Genomic DNA, 22,846 nt, shown 5'->3' on the forward strand with positions numbered 1-22,846 from the left:
TCTATACATATAAAATTGGCACATGCAAACTTTATTCAAATCATCAGTGTCCTTTTTTGGTGATGCATAATGGATCACCCTAGGCTACAGTTTGCTCAGAGTCCAACAGTACAGTCCTATACCTCCTTGGGAGCACGTCCAATGGAGTTTACTGCCAAGAAGGAAGTGGGTCTAGGTTTGCAGCCTGAATGGACAAAGACGGGCATTCCCATCAATGGGAAGTTTCCTCCTGCCAGCAAAGGCTTCAGATTTGCTTTTGAGCATCCGTATGTTATTTCCCCAACAGTCCTCCCCCTGATTTCTGTGAATTAAACAAGGGGAAAAAAACCCACTTTATAGAGAGAGAAAGCCCAGATTGTGGTATTGTTGGTTAAAGAAAGAATAAAGGAAATAAGAAAAGTAAAAGGAAAGTATTTGTTTGTTTGTTAAAAAGAGAAGCCACCTCTTTCTTTTTTTAAAGGGATTAAAAAGCAGCTGAGGTAGGGAAGGGTAATTATCCCTCAGTTCCAGCTAAAATACAATTAAGGCAGCTCTCAATGAGCCTCTGGGAGACTGTGGTTTACTAATTAACAAGCGGATATGCTGTGGCCCCTGTCAGGGCAATTAAAGCATGAGACAGGCTTCAGGAGTTCTAATTACACATCAGTCGATGACATGCGCAGAACTACAAATTAACGAGGGACCTGGGTTGGCAGAGGAAGGAGCTTACCTAGCAAGCGGGTAGGTACTGTCAGCCAACAACAAGTGATTGCAGGGAGGGGCTGGGGCCGAGGCAGTGGAAAGAGCGGAGCCAGGGATTCAAGGGGAAATGTTTGTCAAAAAAAGAGAAAATAATGCCAATGTAGCAACTAGAGATGGGGGAGTAATTTGATTTTGTTTGCATTTCAATGAGAAACTATCTCACTTGCAGTTTTCAAACATGCGAACCGAACCGTAAGACGGCTATCCTTTGAAATTTGCATTTCTCTCCATTTTGCAGTTGCCGTTCTCCAGCCAAGATGTACAAATATATTAGGGGAGAGTGTGCATTAAAATGCAGACATTGGTGAAAACAACATACAAACAAAAATGTATTATGTTGGGAGAAATTGCTTGTAAAAATGTGTATATTAGTCAAAAGAGCCTTAAAAATGTGCACGTTGGGGGAAATTTGCACTAAAATGCTGATGAATGAGGATTGAAACAAAAAAATCACAAAATTTCTACGGAACTGTAGAGAACTGAATTTAAGATTGGAAAAATTAGAAATTGAGAGAAACCAAAACTGATAGAATCGTCCCTCCCTAGTAGCAAATACAAGTACCAAAAATGCAATCAGTTTTGGAAAAACAATGAGCTGAGCTGCAGGTGAAGGGGGGGGTGTAGCACCACTGGCCTCATCACCACTGCTGCATGCATGGGCTCAGCTGGCTCCACCCCACCCTATCTCCACACGTTGGGCAAAGGTCTAAAGGAGGAAGTGAACTGTAGTCATGGAGGCTCCTCCAACTGCAGAGGATTCCTGTTTAGGTGGGAGAATCTACATAAAGTTTCCACCCAGACCTTCACCCAACAGTGACTTACAATGCCAGGGGCAAAGACAGGGACATAAATACCTAGGAAGCTGCCTTATTATACCAAGTTAAATCATTGGTCCATAGAGCTCATTCAGTAGTGTAGTCGCAAATTCAGAAGTGCAGGATCCCTTCATGTTAGTCATAGCCACACCCCCTTTTTGCTGCTGCGTTGAGAATGAGATCCTTGTTAATGCCTTCTCCCACAACAACAGACATCCCTAGTAACCAAGAAGCATGAAAGAGGGGAGTATTAGCTACTGAGAAGGGTCTTCTCAGTGGCTAACTCACTTCCTTTCACTCTGGCTTCAATCAGCAGGAAATGACAAGGGAGCAAGTTAGAAGACTTCTCATTGGTTAACACACCACCCTGTCATGCTGATTGGCTTGTAGGATGCTGAAGACATAGGGATCCTGCTGGGACCCTGCTACCAAAACAGTAAGAAATCTAAGACCCCCTGAGACCCTGGACAACTACACCTTTGAGCTCATTATTGTCTACACTGATAGGCAGTGACTCTCCAGGGTTTCAGATTAGGGTCCATACCTGGAGATGTCGGGGATTGAACCTGGGACTTTTGCATGCAAAGTAAGTGCTCTACTACTGAGCGATGGCCCTCCCCTTTTATGTATCCCATTCCCCTATTCCTCCTCCATGCAATAGCACTCTGTGCAGGTCACTAACATCTGAAGGAGACACATCAAAACACAAAGTCTAGTAAAGGGAGAGAGATTTTTTGGCATTTGTGTAGAAAAGTGGTGAAATACTTCACCCGTACTAGAGGAACTGCCCTCACTCTGGATGGGCTTTGTTTCCTTTCAGTGAAAAGAGCAGTGACAGATGTGAAACACCACTCTGCAAAATGCCATCCACCAGGCCCTTCCACCCTGGGGTGGGCCCACCAACACAGAAATCTTACTGGTGGGTGGCGCTGGTGCTGGAAAGGGAGCACCATCACCACTACTTCGGTCTATGGCAGGCAACTGTGAGCCATTCTTTGCCATTTTTACATCCCCACAGTGCACAAAATATCAGAGTGCAAAAGTAGGAGTGGGGAACCTCTGGCCCTCAAGATGTTGTTTCACTCCCATCAACTCAAGCACACAGGGCCAATGGTCGGGGGTGATGGCAGTTGTAGTCTAGCAACTTTTTAATATGTTTTTAAACTTTTTTTTAAAAGATGTTTTTAAAGCTTTTTTAAAATGTTTTTAAAGATGTTTTGTTTTAATATGTTTTTAATGGTTTTATGTTTTGGTGTATTTTGAAGCCTGTTTTTATGATGTGTTAAAGTGTTTTTAGTGCTTTTGTCTGCCGCCCTGAGCTCCTACTGGGAGAAAGGGTGGGATATAACAACAACAACAACAATAATAATATTTTTATTTAATAACAACAACATCTGGAGGGCCACAAATTCCCCACTCTTGCACTAGGGCACTCTGGGGACTTCAAAACTGGTGGCTTTCTACTCACTCAAGTGCCGGTGGACTTTTCTGGGATGCTATGCATGCAGCAGTGACTCATGCATGCTGGGCTGCTGCAATCGGCTCTGTTCAGCAGCAGCAGCATGTGGTGTAATTGGCTAGTATGTAGCATTGTGACAGCATCCCATGTAATTCCAAATTGGCTGGGATCTTGCTAGAGGGAAGGTGAAAGATCCTCTAAGAAAGGGGGGAAACAGTGCGTCAAAAAAAAAATTAAGAGCAGAACATTCATATTACCTGATCATAAAAACTGGAAGCTAGAGGACGTAAAACTAGGTCACAACACCCATACAGCTGGAAGAAGATCACCATATGGCAAAGGTCGGTGCTTGATTTTACATCTCCCATGAAGGCGCCAGATGGAGGCAGCCACTGGAACTAGCTGTACAAAATTGGGAGCACAGGAGGGCAAACAAAAGGCACTTGAGCATGGGCAGAGTGTGCACGGTTCCTCTGCTACTGCCATTTGCTTACTATTGAGAGTTGCGGACAGACTGATTATAGCTGACTAGCCACAGCAACTTTGCACAAATTAGAGATTATGCTGTAGGTTAATTAGAGTCGTTGTTGATGAGTTGACTCATGCGCGTGCGCACACACTGCCACCAGTCTAGGAGTAACTGCCAGAAACTGGATCCAAGCCCTTGAAGATCACACAGTGTACTTATCCCTCTGAGATTTCAACAGTTTAAAACATCAGTGAAGAAGGAAACGGGAAATGCAACCAGGGGGATAATACTTATTTTTTAGATTATAAAGAACAAGCAGCTTGGGGGGGGGGGGAGGAGAGCTGGAGGAAGATACAAGAAAAGGCAATGTGGGCTCCAGAACTGGAAGACCCTTGGGCAAGTTGTCACCAGTCAATGCTGGCCCAAGGCATCTTGCAGCCTTCAAATGAAACTCACCCACTCCCCAAAGCTTGCAGGCATCTGGGTGGCCACTAGTCACGATGGCTTCTAGTCATGATGGCTATGTTCTCCCTCCATTGCCAGAGGCAGTATGCTTCTGAATACCAGTTTCTGTTGCACTCAGGTCCTGCTTGTGGGCTTCCCATTAGGGTTGTCTGCTGTGAGAACCAAGCGTCGGATCAGGTGGGCTTTTGGTCTGATCCAGCAGGTCTTTTCTGACTTCAGACAGGCTCGCTGAACCAATCCGACATCAGTCTGTCCCCACCACCTTCATCTATCCCCGCTACCTTTGTAGTTCTGCCTGAAACAGGCCTCCTTGTGCTGCTGCACAATATGTCCCCCTCCCTGAGTGGGTCTGCCTCCTCCTGCCCCTGCCGCTGTCCATTTCCTTGCCCACTCCTTCTGGGCCCAAGCTGCACTTCTGCCCAGGAGGAGAGGGCACAGCAAGCAGAAGATACTTCTCCATCTCTTTGCACATCATTGCTTACTTGGTCGGAGAAGGCAGGGAGTGAGGAGGAGGGCCACAGCACTCAGGGGGGTCACTGTAGGCATAGGTATAGCTCAAGACATGTTGCTGACTGAGATGGAGCAGCAAATGGTACCACCACCGCCCCAATCAAGGTGCACGCAGTGCCCAAGGCCGGCCAAGTTATTTTTACTCCTGAGACTGAAGAATCCCATCAGTGCCTCTTTCCCCTCCTTGGCCCTATAAATACAATGGGAGGTATCTAGCGTTGGCCCCATCTACACTGTACAGTTAAAGCGGTGTCATACCACTTTAAACAGCCATGGCTTCCCACGAAGAAACCTGGGAACTGTCGTTTGTGAAGGGTGCTGAGAGTTGTTAGGAGACCTCTATGCCCCTCGCAGAGCTACAGTTCTCAGAGTGCTCTAACAATCAGTTCCTCTTCCCAGGGAACCCAGTTTCCAAACAGCCTTACTACAAATGGCTATGAGCCTACACCAAGGTAGAGCAGGATCTACTGGTAAATCTTGGGCTGGTTTGCAATAGATGGGCAAGAATCAGGAGATGACGGCCACCTTTTCCACATCAGTTAGGCTGCTGAAATGAAGATAGCGAGCCAGGAGAGGACTTCTGTGCAAAAGGGACTGTGAGCACAGTTCAGTTCTGGTGTGAAAACTCCTAGGGTCAGAAATGTGATCAGAAGCACACGGTTCTTTAATTAGAAACATGGTAAGCTGCATCTAGGGTCAGTATTGTCCACACTGACTGGCACTGGCTCTCCAAGAGTTCTGCAGGGGTCTCTCCCAGCCTTTCCTGGAGATGCCAGGGAGTGAACCTGGGACCATCTGCAGGCAAAGCAGAACGCGTACCGTCGAGCAACAGCGCTTCCCAATTGTAACTGTATGCCTTTTGTACCTGGCTCTGGTTGACAGATCTTGGGGTGCTAGTAAAAGACAAACACGTGCACGCGCACGCAAGGACGATCTGATAAGCCTGACGTTTGCCCACCCCTGGCCTCTACCACCCATGTGACAATGTGCTGCAAGAACCTTTCTGTTATTTCCCCAGGGCTGGCCCAAGGTACTTCCTGAGGGGAAGGACAAGATGATGCCCACCCTTACCCCCACATACTCCTTGCTGTCTACAAAAACCAGATGGACTTGCAGCTTGCAACTGAATTGTACTTCAGCACCGGCTATGGAACAGCGCCCTCCACCACGTCTGAAGGCAGCTTAGGGAGTGCCAGGCATGTTGTGCGGCACACAGCGCTCAGTCCTCCAACAGAGACGAACAATCAGGGGGACTCAACCAGTGGTAGGTGGCTGGTGCCCTTTGGGACTGGTGGGGCGGAAGGCAGGGAGCCCAACTGTAGATGGAGCCAGAGCCAATGACAGGCAGAGCCAACTCGCTCTAGTTTTGTCCCCATCCTTCTCCCTGCTGAGTTCTACAGAGGCTAAGGAGAGCAAAGCTGACAGCCAGGGCCATCTCCTGGACTGGTTGTAAGTAAGAGGGCAGACAGGTGGAGGATGGCTGAGAGCAGACTGAGGTTGGTGGGGAAATGCCCCATTTGCCCCAATGGACCAGCCTCTGGTGCTCATCAGGAATCACCAGGGTGGTTGCTGCTCCCTCCATCACCCCATTGCCTGTGGTAACTGGCGCACTCTGCTTAAAGTAGAGCCAGCCCTGCCTTTCCCCTCCTTTTTAGCTAGTCGATGGATTGAAGCTCAGGTCTGGGAAATGTGGCCCTTCAGGCCTTTCTATCTGACCCTTGGAACTCTCTCCAGGCCACACCATTCAGTGGCCCAGCTTCGCACCCTGCATGACTTTGCTTGGCTGGAAGCCTCCTTGAACTCTGATAATGCCTCTCACTTGTCTGGATGAAGGGGAGAGAGGGATGTGTGAGTGTGTCTGGAAACTGGCCTACTGCACAAAGTTCAGATTTACACCCTCTTTTGTTTCTTCCCCCACCCAACACTGGCATGTGGCCCTCAGAAGGTTGCCCAAAAGGGAATGCGGCCCTTGGGCTGAAAAGGGTTTCCTACATTAAGCTAGTCAGTCACTGGGTGTTCAGCCTCAGAGGCAGTGATGGCCATCAACTTGGATGGCTTTAAAAGAAGATTGGATAAATTCATAGAGGATAAGGCTATTAGTGGGTACCAGCCATAATGGCTAAGCTCTGCCTCCATAGCTGGAGGTCCCCATGGGCATCTGGTTAGCCACAGTGAGAACAGGATGCTGGACTAGATGGGCGACTGGCCTGATCCAGCAGGGCTCTTCTTATGTTCTTAATTAAGACAAAAACATGATTCCCAGTTATAAGTTCCCAAGTCTCCAGCCACCAAAAGCAAATCGTTCTTATATGAAGAAAATGTCCAAGGCCAAAACGGTTGGACTTTTTGATAACTCCCATTACTGGGCTGATGGTTGATGACACTTTTGTATGGTTAGATTTTAATATCTGTGCATTTTGATTTGATTTTTGTTTTTTTATAAACTTTTTATGCATTGTTATTGAGATGCCAGCATTATGCTCAAAACGCATTGTTGATATCGTAATTGAAACACTTATTGCTTATTTTTTATGAATGTTGTTGCTGTTGTTTACCTCGTATATGTTGTGAGCTGAAAAGTGGCTCCTGGAAATCAGGCATGCGCCAATGACCAGCTGTGCTGGTTGGAACTGATGGGAGTTGCAGTTCAGCAACATCTGGAGGCCAAAAGTTCCGCATACCTGGTTTACCACCTCAGCCAAAACTAAAGCTAATACCAGAGTCAAAGACTGCTTTGCATGTTGTTTAGGAAGGCGCAGGCAGAAACTGGCAGAAATCACCTCATGATTTCGTCTCCCGGCTGTCTCTTCGTCACCCCATCAGCTCTCCAGTCAGCTGTTTCAGCATGCATCAACTCCTGAACCAGGCAGCCGAGGGAGCCTGTTTTCCAGCTCTCTCAGCAGGTGTCAGATGTCATGTTCAGTGAATTTTTGCAACCATTTGCAAGATTCTCTCGGAGTGCCAATCTTCCAGAGCAGTAAACGTTTGCACTGGGGCTGAAATCCTGCCCCTGCTTACTTGGAAGCAAGTCACACGGAGGCCAGAATGCCATGTTCAAACAACAGACCAAAATATGGCCATCTGGGGGGTCTGCCAAAGAGTTGCAAAGAGGTGAGGTGAAGGGCAATTTGGAGCTAGAAATGCAGGAGAGAGCATACTTTATCCTTCTCCTTCCCCCTGCTTTCCCCCTACAGTCTCCTTCCCCCTTTTCCAATATATGACTGGAGCTCTGACTTGGAGGAAGGAGTTGATGGTGTGAGGGGCTGCAGGGGTGGCAGGATTAAACACCTCTTCTCACTCACCCACTGCTTTTTCATGGCAAACTCCCCTCTCACCAGTGATGGCTGGTGCCTATTGGGACTGGTAGGGCGGACAGCAGGGAGACCAACAGGACGTGGAACAAGAGCCAATGACAGGCAGAGCCACTCTCTGTTTGGCTGTAAATAAGAAGGCAGGCAGGTGAGGGTTGGCTGAAGGCAGACTGAGGTTGTGGGGCAGTGTCCCATTCGCCCTAATGGACCAGACTCCCACTACTCACATTTGCAGTTGTTCGGCCAAGATAAAGCAAACATTTATCAACCAGTGATCTCTTCAGCAATTACTCTTGACACCAATCCACACTACTTTCCAAACTTCAGGACGTGCTTTTAATATATATTTTTTTTAAAGGAAAGAAAGAAGACAGTGTCGATCAGTAAAGCAAGCAACTTTCCAACCTTGTCTGAAGAACCTCACCCCTTGCTGCCTCCTGCTACAGATGACGTCAGTCGTAACCTAGGCTATAATCTACAAAATGCAAACGGGCTGTTGTTGTTTCCATAGTACTCCTCTTTGCTCTTCACTTCCATCAAGCAGAATGCAGCTCCCTTGTAGGGGGAGAGAATATGGGGGATTTTACAGAGCATTTGCTAATACAATACTTATTTTCAGATGTATGGGCTGTATAGGTAGGAGGCAAGTATGGAGCATTGTTATTATTATTACCACCAAGCATTATCAGCCCATGGCCCCAATATCCTAGAACAGGGATGGATTCCTTCCAAATATTTATTTATTTATTTATTACATTTATATACCGCCCCATAGCCAAAGCTCTCTGAGCGGTTTACAGCAATTAATACTGCTGGATGTCAACTTCCACCATCCCTGACCATTGGCTATGCTGGCTGGAGCTGATGGGAGATGGAGTCCAGGATAGGGTTGCCAGGTCAGAAGCATCCCAAACCCTCAGATTTCAGGGGTTGGCTCTAGTGATATCATGGGGTGGGTCCTGGGATTGGCAGCATTCCATCAGAGAGGTCAAGGAGGAACTTCCTCCTCCTCACCCCATGATGGGATGCAACCAGTTCCAATGCTGGGGATGTGTGAGCGATAACAGGACTAAATCTCCCCAGGGAAGGGAGATCTGAGCTCGTTGCTGCGCTCCCTGGCCAACCAGAAACCCGGAGATTGGGATAACTGACCCGGGAACCTGGGGAGGACCAAAAAATCCGGAATCTCTGGGTGAAAACCAGAGAATTGGCAACGCTAGTCCAGCAACATCTGGAGGGCTACTAGTTCCTCACCCCTGTCCTAAAAGGTATTTCTGCCAGCCGAGGGCCTCCTTTCCCCTGCCATTTATAGCTGCCCACCAGCCTGATATTTTCAGTTCCCACCATTTTTCCCCTCCAGTTCAGGCGTGGGAAAGCTTTGGCCCTCCAGATGTTGCTGAACTATAACTCCCACCAGCCCCAACAAGCATGATCAATGGCCAGGAATGGAGTTGTTAATTCAGCAACATCTGGAGGGCCAAATCTTCCCCACACCTCCTCTAGTTGACTGCCAGATGTTTCCCAGAAAACTGGAGCAACTAACACCCATTGCAAGGCTGCCTCCATATTTGCCAGGCAGTTGTGGGAAAGACGGTAACAGCAGGCTTTGCCCCCAGTCTCCATGTACTCCAACAGCTCTGCATAGACAAGCCCCTTGCACAGAACTCCACACCAGCTATGCTGTTGCCTGCACGGAAACCATGTGGTCCAAAACTGGTCACCTGACACCATATGCTTTAAGCTAGATTCCTGCACTGAGCAGGGGGTTGGACTCGATGGCCTTATAGGCCCCTTCCAACTCTACAGTTCTATGATTTGACTTGTCCTGTGGGAGGTGGGGGGAGATAATCGTTTTGCCTAATGGCCAGATCGGATTCCCCGTCCCTTTTATTTTATTAATTAATTAATTAAATTCATATCCCACCTTTCCTCCAAGGAGTTCACGGGAGCATGCAGACATGATTCTTCCAATTTTATCCTCACAACAACCCTGTGAGGTAGGTTAGGCTGAAAGACGACTGGCTGCAGGTTATCCAGTGAGCTTCATGGCCGAGTGGGGTTGGAACCCTGGTCTCCCAAGACTCCTAGTCTAACACTCTAATCACTAGAGTATACTGTCTCTGATGCTATTAAGGTTTCTTGTGTTTTTTTAAAGAACAGTGACGGACACTTTATTAACATGCCCCACTTCAGAAGCCAGTACAGGCAGGCTATTTCAAGCAAGGTACACTGTAAGAACAGGATGCTGGACTAGATGGGTCTTTTGTCTGATCCAACAGGTCTCTTCTTGCGTTCTTAAGAATGGAATACTGTGTACAAAGGGCAGGCAAGAGCTGTCAGCAGTGTGTGGCCACAGAAGGGAGGGGAATTGCTCAGACAGAGCGATCCTTGAGGGGGAAAATGTCTATTTTATCTATGAACTCCTAGAGGATATGACTCTCGGGGGTGCTGCTGTAAGGGCTGGAAATGGTGCAGAAAAAACGGGCAACCACAATGATCAAGGGGCTGGGGCAGCTTTTCTACGAGGAAATGCTATTGGGGCTTCTTAGTTCAGAGAGAAGAATATGGCTCTGTGTGCCCATGCTGAGATGCTGCTGCCTGAAAAGCTTTAGGGTTTGCCCAAAGTACCCTGCACTGAAGCACCTTGCAGATCTGCCACCGTGGGGGAACTTATGCCACCACAACTGCCAGTTGTGGGGCTGAAAACGGATGGCATCAGGAACATGTCAGGGGATGAGGGCGCTCAGTCAGCATCCTGTATTCCTTTGATCGTTCTTCCTGCCTCTATTCTAGGGATGGGCGTATCCATCCATTTCACTTTCTCTCTGTTCCTCATTTTTCTCTTAAGATCTCCACATTTCCACATATGCCTCCATCATCATCATCACCATCATTTTAAAAAGTCCTCATGAAAATTCATCAGTATTTTGGTGCTAATTTCTCCTAATACATACATCTTTGTAGGCAATTGTGCTGAACACACACATTTTTGCAAAGCAATGTCCCCTAATATACTGTGTTTTTGTATCTTATTTTTCATTGATATGTGCATTGCTTTGCACACTTTATCCTAGTATATATGCATTTTTTGCACACGTTTCCTGGCTGAGCTGGAGAACTGCCCTGTGTGAATTTTGAAGGGTGGCTATGTTTCAGAAAATGCAAATTAAGCAGGTCCGCCTTTAAGTATGGACTGAATCAAATTCATCCTCCTTCCCTACTCTCTGCTAGCATAATATTATGCTAGCCAAACAAATGATGTACGTTAAAACTCTTTCTTAAATCCAGCTGAGAGCCAATACATACGCTGCCCCCTAACTCTGTCTACTCCATCCACACCAAAGTGAGGAAGGGTTTTTTATTTTTGTAAATAAATCACATCACTGATTTGTGATGCCTTTGGTATTTGTTTTATGAATGCAGTCTTATTGTTGATCTTATGCTGTTCACTGCCATGATTTCCCCTCCCCCTTAATGTTGGCAAAATAGGAACTTAAATAATAAATCATGATGACTAGAGCCCCACTTGGACATTTGCCCCTCACTTGACTCCTTTCAAATGAGGGGCAAGCACCACCTCCCTTGCATCCCCATTGGCTCACCTCTGCCCCTGACTATGTGTTGGAGAGGAAGAATTTAGTGGGCAAGCTGCTAAATGTGCCTTTCTCGAATTCTAACCATTATTCCTCTTGTGCTTTGCTCTGGTTGGTAGATCTCGGGGTTCCAGTTGAAAACAAAGGATTATTTGAGAAGCCTGAAGCCAGCTCATTCCTGGCTACACTGACTAGCACAGGACTCGAGGAAGCTGCCTACTGAGGCAGACACAGTGATGGCTGGTGGCTCCATGTCAGTGGGAAATCTGCTCTTTTAGTCTGAACTTTCAAGGAGCTGTCCAACATGCTGAAAGCACCCTGGGCAGCTCCTTGAAAGTTCGGACTGAAACGTGGAGCAGATTCCACTTCCCCACTGACATGGAGCCGCCACTGGCCAGACCATTTAGCTCAGTATTATCTACACCAGGGAGTAGACAGCATGGTGCCCTCCCGCTGTTGCTGGACTACAACTCCCGTTATCCCTGGCTCTCGGCCATGCTGTCTGGGGCAGATGGGTGTTGGAGTCCAACAACATCTGAAGGGCACCAGCCTGGCTACCTCTGGTCTACACTGGGCTGGGAGTGGCTCCTCACAGTTTCAGGCAGGGAAATATTCCCAGCCCTACCTGGAGATGCCAGGCATTGAACTTGGGAGATGGCGGGAATAGAACCTTGGACTTTTTGCAAGCAAAGCATGTGCTCTGCTACTGCTGAGCCACAACCTTTCCCAGAGGAGTGACTGGATGCAGATTATAATATCGGGGGAGGGGGAGAGAGCCAGGCTTTCAATAAAGCACACACACCAACATTTAATAGACATGCTTGTAGCATACCGATCATCTTGCCAACAATCATTTTGTAGGCCACACCCAGTCTCCACATTGTTGAAGGACTGCCTGTCTGTACGCTGCATCCATTTGCTCTGTGACAGTCTGCCTTCCGCTGATTAAAAGCCAAATAAGGGTGATTGTTCCTGTGGTTAAAGCTATAGTAAGAAAACATAATGGTCTTGCAGATGTGTTATCAACAGTTCAACACATGCAGCGCGTATGTGTAGCAGCAGGTTGTGAAATGGCCGGCTGCGCACTGTGTGGTGTCTTAGTGTCCCTGCACATGCATTTACTTCCATGAGCACTAGAGCCAAAATGCATCCCCCAACCGCCCACATAGAGATTGGACTATAAATATGTGATGATGATGTTTATTTATCATGCACCTTCCATAAAAGGGTGGCATACCAAACATATATAATTAAAATAATAATACATATATTGACATAACTCCTAATATCAATTATCGTCATAAAAGGCACCTAATGCCATCATCAAAACCAAGCTTTAATCAGTAGATTAATCACATACAGCTCTAGTTGATTAATTGGTGGGGGCCAATTTTAATTGGCAGAGCTTCAATGAAAGGACACAGCTTTCTATTTGAGAACAATTTTGAGTTTAAGCAAATTGCAGTAACACAGAGGCTTGCACTCGGAGGAGTCTCCAGTGGGAAGACATTCTGTAATCGCTAAGGCTGCAATCCTATAATTGTTTACCTAGGAGTAAGTCCATTTTGGACTCAATAAGGCTTACTTTTGAGTACACATGTGCAGGATTGCGGAGACACTGAGCAGGGAGCTCAACCCTAAAGGTCAATAATGCTTGAAACTCACACCAGTGAGATTTTAAAAGGCATACTCAAGAGGCTCATGGTGGTGGTGGTGGGAAATAAGGGCTGTGATTTACCACGAAACAAGAAGTCAGGGCTGTCCCTGGTACAGAGAGACAACTGGAGCGTATGTAAAGGATTTTTATAGCAGGCACTATCAGTATCTTTTATGTTTCCATCTCCTTCCTCTATGAGATCAGGGTAGCTATCCTGGGAATTTTATTGAAGGGTGGAGTACAGATACAGGGCCGGCTCCAGGAATGCCAGGGCCCTTGGGCATCAGCTTGCCCCGGGCCCTGGTGTGTGTGCGAGTGCGTGCGTGCACACGCCCCCCACGCTCCCCCACCTACCTGTCTGCTGTCTTTTACCATTGCCCTTAACGAATATGGCGGCCACGGTTTCCCTAAGGGGATGACGTCTCCACCGCCATCTTTGTTGATGGCACACATGTGTGCTATGCATGTGCATCTCTGCATGTGCATCTCTACCATCAACTAAGATGGTGGCAGGGGCTTCAGTACCTTAGGGAAACTGCGGCCGCCATCTTCGTTAAGGGCAATGGTAAAAGACAGCAGACAGGTAGGTGGGGGTGTGGGGGGGCCACAGATCACAGAAGGGGAGCGGAGCGGTGGCTGAGGGGCTGCCTGTAGCTCCAGGGGCTGTCGGGCCAGTGCCCCACCTGGCCGCCCTTTAGAACCGGCCCTGCACAGATACTCCCTTTATAATGACCCATGTTTGGGGGTTGTATTGAAGGCTGGAGTGGGAAAGAGATCACTTGGGTATGAAATGTTAAGGTAAGTGAGAGGGAGGGTTGCAAGAGAGTACAGATTGACAGCTGGGAAATGACAGCAGACAGTTGGAAGAGGAAGAGACAGAGGAAGGGGGAAGGTAGATGGAACTAGAAGAGAGAGGGTGCTTCAGTAAGTTCATTTCTGTGAATTCCAATAAAAAAACTGACCTAGGGATGGATGAATCTGTCCACTTTGGCTTCTCTCGGTTCCTCATTTTTCCAATCTTAAATTCAGTTCTCCCCATTTCCACAGCAATTTGCTTTAAAAAAATCCTCATGAAAACTATTCAGCATTTTAATGCAAATTTCTCCTAACAAACTCATTTTTGTATGCAGTACTGACATAATGCACATTTTTGCAGAACATTTTTCCTAATACACTTTTGTATGTTATTTTCACCAACACATACATTTTTACGCACATTTCCCCTAAAAAATATGCATTTTTGTACACATTACTTGGCTGAGGAACTGCATCATAAAAAGTGTAGAAGTGCACATTTCTAAGGATAGCTGTGTTTCAGTTTGCATATGGGTTTGAAAAGTGAGGATTAAGTAGTTTTTCATTAAAATGCAGATAAAATCGAATTTCTCCCTCATCCTTAAACTGACTTGATCCACACATCCCAGACTAATGTGTGGGTCAGAATGCAATGATTCTTCAGATATTGCACTTCACCAAATTTTGCAATACTGCTCTAAGCTCAACAGAATGCATCAAAATGCATTTCAAAAAGAAAAATCTGTTAGGATAAAATACATTTAGAAAATGTGTACACTGAAATAAAACAAGTATTTAAATATGATTTTGTTCATTTTGTAAAAAAAATGCAGATCAACAAGGAATTAGAATGGACTTATGAGTACAGGTAAAATTGACATGAACTAGAAATATACTGATCGATCCCTAGTTTAGATAATGTTGTTGTTATATGCCTTCAAGTCAATTACGACTTATGGCAACCCTACAAATCCTTTTTGGATATATTCATAGGGTTTTCATAGTAAGAGGTATTCAGAGGTGGTTTAGCATTGCCTTCCTCTAAGCCAATGCACCTGGTATTCCCAGGCGGTCTCCTATCCCATTACTAAGCAGGCCTGACCTTTCTGAGATCAGACGAGATCGGGTGTGTTCAGGGTAGTATGGCCGTAGAGTTTAGATGATAATTAGTTCCAATCTCATCCATCCCAGACTTCTGTTCACTGTGAATTTTATTTAATTGTTCCTCCAATAAACACTCTGTTGTTAACTGAACCCCACACATACAGGGCTGGAACACAGTTGAAGTCTCCAGGATTTCAAACAAGGTTCTCTCCCTTGCCCTACCTGGAGATGCCAGGGGTTGAGCATGGGACCTTCTGCATGCAAAGCAGATGCTCTACCCCTGAATTATGGTGCTTCCCCTATTCCCACTATTGCAGCTATCCAGAACACATCTGGAAAGCACATGATGCAAACAGCTTCCTGAAACTAAGCAGGCCTGGGGCTCATCAGAGCTGGGATAGGAGACTGCTGTGAGTTCTACCAAGGAATAAAAGAGATATGGCCATTCTCAGGGTGATTTCAAAGGAAGTCAGGACAGTGCCTAATTTCTAAAACAAGAGGATGAGACTCCATTACAGTATTGTAATTCTTACCAACAAATGAAGTACTAAACTGGACTGGACTGTATCATGTCAGGTTGCAAGGGAAGGCTCGTGTGCTTGGATGCTCTGCCATGCAATACCGAATATTCACATAGAGAAACCTAGATGCCAGAGAGAAGGGTTCTAGTCTGCCTTCCCAACATATAGCACACACTCTCTCTTTTGCTATGCAAGAGAACACACATTCTATTATGCGAGTTCCCCACCTGCAATGTGAAGTGGTACAGTCTAGGGATTACCACTTCCATCTGCTGCTTCTGACAGCCAGGCCTCAGTGTTTTGGGGTCAGACTGCAGTTGCACAGTGCTACTGGAAAGGCATTCTTTTCATGCTCAGAGAAACTCTTCCTGAATAATATTAGACCTCTCCTTTTCAAGAAGGTCATAAACAAAAGAGGATGTGAAACGGGGAATTTGTTGCATGAGCCTATCCTCGAATGGGAACATTGTAGCATCCCTTATTGAATCTCCATAGGTTAAGTTGTGCTTCACAAACAATTAGCCATTGTTCCTTCATTCAGAGGAAACAGGTGAAGTGGTTTGTCGCTGAGAACTGTTGGGTTTTTACTATGAACACAGAGAGCTGCCTTATACCGAGTCAGAGCATTGGTCCATAGAGCTCTCTGCGGTTTCAGACAGGGGGCATTCTCAGCACTACCTAGAGATGGTGGGGATTCAACCCTGGACCTTCTGCAGATTCTCTGCCATTGAGCAATGGTCCTTCCCTAAGGGAAGTTCCCACTAGAGCAGCATTTCCCAACTAGTGGGCCACCAGATGTTGTTGGACCACAATTCCCATCTTTCATGACCATTGGCAATGCTGGCTGAGGCTGATGGGAGTTGTGGTCCAACAACATCTGGTGGCCCACTAGTTGGGAAAGGCTGAACTAGAGGAATGAGGGCACATAGCAAGGTGCCTTATAATGGATCAGGCCACTGCTCTGTCTTGCTGAGTATTGTGTACAGTGACTAGAAGCAGCTCTCCAAGGTTTCAATCCCAGCTCTATCTGCAGATGTTGGGGACTGAATCTGGGACTCTATGTTGGGCTAAATGGGCCATTGGCCTGAGCCAGAAGGGCTCTTCTTTTGTTCTTATGAATTACACTTATCTTTGTATCATAGGGTACATTTCAGCCACATGAAAGCCAGAGGTTTCTATATAGCCATGCACACAGGTACCTCTCTGTCCTCCATCCAGGCAAGGAAGAGGCACAATTCACCGTCAAAAGACACACTCCAACTAGGCAAAAGCACTCAAGGGTGGGAAATTGTGGCCTGGGGTAAGGGGATTTAGCCTCAAGAGGGCACATGGCCTAGAGGAAGTCCTAAGGGCTAAATAGAAAGTCCCGGAGAACCACACTAGAGCTCCGGGCTAAGGTTCCTCACCCCAGCTTGTACTACTTCAGATTGCGGGTAGTGGACTGCATGACTGAATGATCACACAGAATGTGTGTGCGTGTGTGTGTGAGAGAGAAAAAGCATGAGCGAGTGAGTGAGTGAGAATTTATCTGCATATAGAAGACTAAATCACAAGAACTGCCCTAATCCAGCTTTCTAAAACTACTTTTCTATGAGTAGAACTCCCTCGAATGGTCATGCAACCTCCCAGCTGCAGATATTGCTGGACTCCTGCTCAGACCCAGGCAGCATGGCCAGTGGTCAAGGATGATGGGAACTGGAATCCAACAACATCTGAAGGGCCACAGGTGAGCAACCCCTGCTTTACACAACCCTTTTGCTGAATTTCAGCAGAAGTGTAGGGATAGTTGAAACCCAACGCCTTGTACTGTCCTTACTTATGGAAAGATTTCGTAGAAAGCTAGGAACATCGAAAGCTGCCTTGTACTCACGTCAGACCATGGGTCTCAATACTGTCATCACTGACTGGTAGCAGCTCTCCAGGGTTTCAGACAGGATTCCTTCATTCCCAGCTTTCCTCGGAGTTACCAGGGATTGAACATGGAACCTTCTATATGCAAAGCATGTGCTCTGCCACTGATGTGTGGCCTTTTCGCTGATTTTAGAATAGTTGTGGAATGCATGTTTAGAAAACCTTACTCAGCTACACGCACCCCCAAGGCTGGTGTATTTATTAATTATTATTATTATTATTATTACTATTATTACTATTACTATTACTATTACTATTACTACGCAGATGTATTTTGCAACATGTCATTGACACAACAACAGTGCAGTAGCGGTGGATTTAGACTGGACCATTTGCTCATCATTCTACTTTATTAATTGCCCTGCAATGCATTCTGAATACTATCACATTATTGCCATCCAAAGGGGCACTCTTGTACTATAGGTCAACAAACGCAGGCCAACTCTCCCTTCAGGAACATTTGATTTATGAAAAATTACAGGATTTCAGAAGGGTGCTATGGGGATAGATTAGAAACATAGCCCTACGTCCACCCTGAAACTCTTGCAGAAACAAAGAGTACTGACAGCAGTATTGCATATAACCACCTCAATACAATCATGAGCATAAATGTATTTATTCAGAACATTTGTACTCCGCTCCTCAGCCAAAAAGGCTCTCAGAGTGGCTCACATACAATCAGTTAAAACAAGACAGCCCCTGCCCACAGCTTACAATCTAAAAAAAAAAAAAAGGTGCACAAGGGCAAAGGGACAGGGACGGAAGAGGGAAAAAAGCAAACTCAGGTACCAATTCTTAAACAGTAGTTCTTATAATAACCAGCTGGTGTAGAAACATATAATCAAGAATGGAAAACCAAAAGACATCTGGAGGGGCCCCTAGTGAAGTAGCCTGTGGGAATGACTCCGTCTGGAAGGACCAGACTGATCATCTTACCCCTATATACCTGGTTGATCACTGTAGTCTGCAGGTGAGGGCCTCCTGCAGATACCATCTTATCAGGGGGTCCACTCTGCACAACATAGGAAGCCGGCCTTTAGTGTTGTGGCACCTACCCTTTGGAGTTCCCTCTCCTTAAATATTAGACGGGCACCATCTCTGTTATCTTTTCTGCGCCTACTGAAGACCTTCCTCTTTCAACAACCCTTTTAAGTAGAGAGCTTATCCCAGTCTGTGTCTGTGTTGGAATTGCTTTTTAAGATGTTTTTAAACTTTTTTTTTTAAAAAAAAATATTTTAAAAAAGTTGTAAATAATGTTTTGTTTTTAAGATTTCTTAAGAAGTTTTTAGCATTTTCTCGCTTTTTTTTTTTTGCTGCCCAGGGCTCCTTCTGGGAGGAAGGGTGGGTTATAAATTTAATAACAGCAACAATAATCCCATTGGGTTTCCCCTGCACTGATTGTCTAGGGTGCCCGTCCCTGCTGACGGGAGCTGTAGTCCAAAATATCTGGAGGAAACCATCTTGGCGAAGGCTGATTTAGCCTACAGTTGACCCCTCCACCCCAAAACATGAAAGGACAGCTTCCTCCATCTCCCCAGAAGTGTTCTGGTCAAGAGTCCAGGGAGGGGAAGCCCCCAGTCCCTGGGAGAGGGCAAATTTTGGCCCTGTCTAGTTACGATAACCCTTGAGAGAAAATAAAGCACAAGCTAATTGTTTCCATAGCTACGCGAAGTGGCCTTTCAAAAGGAGACGCACGTCATCAATACTGCCACAAGGTTAAGCCAGCCGGGGTGGGTGGGAGGGGGAACTGGAAACGGGGAGGGGGATGTGTTGTCTTTGGAGAAACCATGGCAACCGATTATTTCTGAGGGAAGAACTGTGAGTGTCAAGGATGTGAGGAAAAGGTTTGGGCTCTCCAGTGTCATTGACAATGCTCTCAGCAAAGCTGACGGCATCTTCGCTCTCTTCTTGAGTTTCCCGCCATGGAGAACTGAGCGCTACACCGCACCAGTCCCTTTCAGCATATGCAAAAGCTGGCATGAGAAATCACTACAGGGCCTCAGGTTGCACAGAGCCGCCAGTGTGATGTAAAGGGTAGAGCGAGAGACTTGAGGCCCCATCTGCACTAGACATTTAAAACAGTATCACACCACTGTGAACAGTCATGGCTTCCCTCAAAGAATCCTGGGAACTGTGAAGGGTGCTGAGAGTTAATGGGAGACACACACACCCCATTCCTCTCACAGAGCTGCAGTTCCCAGAATGGTTTAAACAATCAATCCCTCTTCCCAGATAACTCTGGCAATGGTAGGTCCATGGGCGGAATAAAGGGTCTCCTAACAACTTTCAGCACCCATAACAAATGACACTTCCCAGGATTCTTTCAGGGAAGCCATGACTGTTTTATGTGGTATGACATGCCTTCAATATCTAGTGTAGATGAGACCTGGGATGGCTTGGGTTAAAAACCTCCTCAAAACGTCTCAGCCTAACCACCCAGTGCTTCTCTGTGGGTATGTATGTGTGTGGCATAAAACTGGATTGCCCCATGTACATATTTATTTAAAAACAAGGTAAAAAACCATTTTGAGAAGGAGGGCCATATTCCCTTCTTGGCAGTCTTCCAGGGGCCACATGCCAGTGGTGGTTTGGGCAAAAGAGGGCACAGCAATGATTGATTTCTACGTGCCCTCCATCCAGGCAAGCAAGCAGCAAGATCAGAGTCCAAGGAAGCATTTCAGCCAGGCAAAAACACTCAAGGAGGGTGTGACGCAGGGCCAGTGAGGGGTGTGGCCTGGGGAGAGTTCTGAGGGCCAGACAGAGAGGCCTGGAGGGCCACATTTAGTCCCTGGGGTCGAGGTTCTCCATCCCTGGATTACTAGATGCCTTTGTAGCAACCCTGTCTGAGTTGCATCAGTGGCAGGTGCCCTTGCTACCCCACAAGTTACAATGCTGCTGCATCTGACCCAGGATTCCAACAGTTACCCTGCAATTCTATGTATACTTACTCAGAAATAAAGCTCACAATGATCAATGGGGCTTACACCTAGGCAAGTGTGCTTTCAGCTTCAGCAAAATTGATAGACAGTCCTATACATGTTTACTCAGAAGTGTTCTGTTGTTTTCAGTGGGCTTACTCCTAGGAAAAGGGTATAGGAATGCAGCCTTAATTGATAAATTGATTAAATTAGTTGCATAAAAGCATTTTGATCAACTTAAAGTTACCCCCCCCAATTAATTAAGAAGCAATACACACACACCACAGATAGAAAGGGTCACCTTAGCAGTGCATTCTTATACATGTTTACTCAGAAGTAACTCCCATTGAGATGAATGGGACTTACTCCCTGATAAGGGCGTTCAGGATTGCAGAGTAAGATAGACATTTCCTTCTTCTCTTAAACACATCTTCTAGAATGATTATTGCTGCAACACCTCTCTATCAACTAACATACAGAATGAGAGGCAGATTAATTTCTCCCTTTACAGAATCCCTTTACGGAATCATGGAATCTGTGGCCCCCTAGATGTTATTGAACACCAGCTCCCATCAGTACCAGCCAGCATGGCCAATGGTCAGGGATGATGGGAGGTGTAGTCCAACAACATCTGTAAGGCCAGAGATTCCCAATCCCCGGTCTAGAAGAACCAGTTTCTTTTGCATGCACAGTTGTGACGGTTTTGTCAACAGTGTAATCAACTAAAACTCAGAGTTAATCGACTAAGGATCAATGGCCCTCAGTTTAACCAGTCTACACAGAGAAGAGGCATTCTCCCACATCTAAAACTGCTGATCTGTCCACAGTACCATCCCAGCATTCACATTCAGAATATTCTGGAATCCCCAACAAAGATTCAACCCATTTCCTTCATCCGTCTCTCCAGGATGCAATGACTAGAGGCAATGAGATGCTGTTGGAAAGACAGCATGATGATGAAGGAGCTACAGAGAAGAGTGAACACCTCTCTCTTCCCCCCCCCCAAGCAAATCAGAAACTCAGACTGGTGTGAAGATGTAATTGTGCCTGGAGCTGGAAGACCAGGAGAAAGAATGGAGTTTAGGGGGGAGGAGGAATTGGAGAGGAGCTCCATAGCAATAGGTGCTTTTCACATAATAGAGCCCTTTTGCATTTGAGCTCCTTGGTGGTGCCTGCCCTTATTTACGTGATCATAAATAATTCAATTTTTTCATTCACACACATGAATGCTACAGGCCTGGTCTCTGAGCAGATTCAGGCTCCATCTGTCTGGGGGGGGAGGGGGCTGTGGGGGGGGTTTAAAAAAAAGCAAGGCACGGACTGATAACAGAGTCAAACATTTGCTTAACATCAGGGAGGCAAGGCCAGATGGTTGAGCTGTTGGGAGGAGGGCAGAGGAGAAAGGGAAGTAAAAAGAAGCCTAGAGCCAGGTGACAGGCCCCTTTTACCTTTGAAAAGCTTTGATTATTTTTCTCTCCCTCCCACCCCGGCCCTGCGTGTCAGAGCTGCCGGTGTTTGATTAAGAATGATTAGGAAAGGGACTCTAAACAGCAATCTGCATAATAATGCCATTATGTCCAAGCCTGACACACAGCCAAATAAATAAAATAAAAATAATCACAAACTGATATGGAAATGTGGGGAATTGAACATAAGACTGGAAAAACGAGAGACTGAAATGAACAGATTTGTCCATCTTTATGTCTGCCCACTTTTCAATCCCAAACTCACCCTCTGAAAGTGCTTTTTGCAGCAAAATGGCAGTGTTGAGGGTTGATTTTTGGTGGAAAATGGCAAAGGGAGGAAAGAGTTATCCCCCCCCCATTTCCCTTACCATCCTAATCTGGATTGGGGGTGGGGGTGGGAGAGCTGCCTGGCTGAATTTTGTTAAAGAAGTAGAGGGGGAACATAATGTGGCATTTGACCCGGCAAAAACATGAGCCAGATTCATAGAATCATTAATATTGCATAGATGGGGATTTTTCTTGTTGTTGCTTTATACTGTTAACACGCCAATTAAATTGACTGGTAGAATTGCACTGGAAAAATGAGAAAATGAAAATGTACAGATCCTTCCATCCCTAGGGGTGGGTAACATTTTTTCTATCAAGGGCCACATTCTCTAGGAGGTAAACTATTAGGGGCCGCATGCTAGTGGCAGGGGGCTAGATCCCAAAGTAGATGAGGCATCCCTTTCCCATACACCCCACTCTCTCCCTCCCTCCCTCCCTGGTTTTTCCTCGCCATCAGCATGAGATTAGGGGTGCTTCCAGGCTGTTTTCAAATAGGATTCAATCACATGCTGCCAAATTCAGATTGCCAAATGATAGTTGATTGACAGGTCTTGCACAACAAACCCACTTCCCAAACAGATCTGACTTTTTGCAATAAGGAAAGTGATGGGGAAAATGCACTGAAAAGTGTGGAATAACACCTGCTTTGATGCCATGTCATCTAACCTCCCAGCAAACATATCAGAATGAATGCTCATTAAATAGCCAAAACTGTCTAACCTCCCTGCAAACAAGCTAGGCTGAATGTTCAATAACCAGGTCGCCTGGAAGCAGCCTTGGTCAA

The 22,846-nt window shown here is 46.1% G+C and overlaps 1 long non-coding RNA gene across 1 annotated transcript; it reads left to right on the forward strand.

The window, feature by feature from the left end:
• Positions 1-639: 639 nt before the first annotated feature.
• Positions 640-8,234, forward strand: LOC133369943 (uncharacterized). Its single transcript, XR_009759030.1, has 3 exons — positions 640-720; positions 5,478-5,723; positions 8,129-8,234. It is a non-coding gene; the product is annotated as an uncharacterized LOC133369943 (long non-coding RNA).
• Positions 8,235-22,846: the final 14,612 nt, after the last annotated feature.

This window comes from Rhineura floridana, chromosome 14 (assembly GCF_030035675.1).
Source record: "Rhineura floridana isolate rRhiFlo1 chromosome 14, rRhiFlo1.hap2, whole genome shotgun sequence".
In the NCBI taxonomy this organism is placed as follows: Eukaryota; Metazoa; Chordata; class Lepidosauria; order Squamata; family Rhineuridae; genus Rhineura; species Rhineura floridana.